The sequence below is a fragment of the Colobus angolensis genome, unplaced genomic scaffold, assembly GCF_000951035.1.
Source record: "Colobus angolensis palliatus isolate OR3802 unplaced genomic scaffold, Cang.pa_1.0 Scaffold252, whole genome shotgun sequence".
Classification (NCBI taxonomy): Eukaryota; Metazoa; Chordata; class Mammalia; order Primates; family Cercopithecidae; genus Colobus; species Colobus angolensis.
In genome coordinates this window covers 2,802,866-2,804,572 of record NW_012115733.1, presented here as the reverse complement: position 1 = coordinate 2,804,572, position 1,707 = coordinate 2,802,866, and positions in this window count along the sequence as shown.

Genomic DNA, 1,707 nt, shown 5'->3' with positions numbered 1-1,707 from the left:
GAGGCAGGAGAATCGCTTGAACCCAGGAAGCGGAGATTGCAGTGAGCTAAGATTGCACCACTGCACTCCAGCCTGGCGACAGAGCGAGACTGTCTCAAAAAAAAACAAAAAAAACAAAAAAAAAAACAAGTTCTTATCATTTACAGCAACAGAGATTCATGGGTAAAATTATGTAATATCTGGGTTTTGCTTCAAAATAATCCAGTGGGGATGTGGGTAGAGGACATAAAATAAACAAGATTGGCTGTAAATTGATCAGTATTGAATTAGATGATGACTACATGGAGAGTTATTGTATTATTCTCTCTACTTTTTTATACGCTTGAAATTTTCCATAACAGAAAAATAATTTTATGGAGGCAAAAGCTGTAAACAGTGTTCTATGCCTATACTGGGAGTATGACGTTTTAAAAAAAAAGCCAGACCTGACTTTAAAATTTTTTTTTATTTTAATTTAATCAAAAACATTTGTTTTAGAGACAGGGTCTCACTTTGTTGCCCAGACTGGAGTGCAATGCTGCGATCATAGCTCACTGTGCAGCCTCGAACTCCTGAGCTCAAGCGATCCTTCCACCTTAGCTTCCTGAGTAGCTGAGACTACAGCCACGAACCACCACACCCAACTAATGTCTTTATATTTTATATTATTTTATTTTACTATATTTTATTTATTTGTTTGTTTTGAGACAGGGTCTTTGCTCTGTCACCCATGCTGGAATGCAGTGGTGTGATCTCGGCTCACTGCAGCCTTGACTTCCTAGGCTCAAGCGATCCTCCCACCTCAATCTCCCAAGTAGCTGGGACTACAGGCATGCACCGCCACACCTGGCTAATTTTTTAAAAATTTTGTTAGAGACAGGGCCTCGACATGTTGCCCAGGCTGGTCTCAAACTCCTAGACTCAAGCAATCCTCCCTCCTCAGCCTCCCAAAATCTTGGGATTAGAGGCATGAACCACTGTGCCTGGCCTATTTTATATTTGAAAATAGAGATGGGGGGGGGTCTCCCTATATTGCTCAGGCTGGTCTTGAACTCATGGTCTCAAGCGATCCTCTTGACTCGGCCTCCCAAAGTGTTGGGATTACATGAGCCACTACACCTGGCCACTATGCTGGGTTTAATTGTGGAGAACTAGAACTAAGCATTGTCTTTAAAAAATGAGTACATTTTGGGCTGGGCGCAGTGGCTCACACCTGTAATCCCAGCACTTTGGGAGGCCGAGGCAGGCGGATCACCTGAAGTCATAAGTTTGAGACCAGCCTGGGCAACACGGCAAAACCCCGTCTCTACTAAAAAAATAAAAATTAGCCAGGCATGGCGGCGAGTATCTGTAATCCCAGCTACTCGGGAGGCTAAGACAGGAGAATTGGTTGAACCTGGGAGGTGGAAGTTGCAGTGAGCCCAGATCACGCCACTGCACTCCAGCCTGAGAGACAGAGTTAGAGACTGTCTCAAAAATAAAAATAAAAATAAAAATAAAGAAAACATTTTGGCCTACAATTCCTGACAAAGATGGAATGTGGGCAAATGCATGATGACCTGGATTATTTCTGGGGGAGTTGTAAAGAGTTTCTGTAGTCAGCGGAAATGCTTTAAATACTTTCCATATATTAGTTCATTAATCCCCCATGAAGTAGGTACAAGTAGGGGAAACTGAGGCACGGGGAAGTTGACTAATTTGCCCAGGGTCACAAAGTGAGTAAGTGGC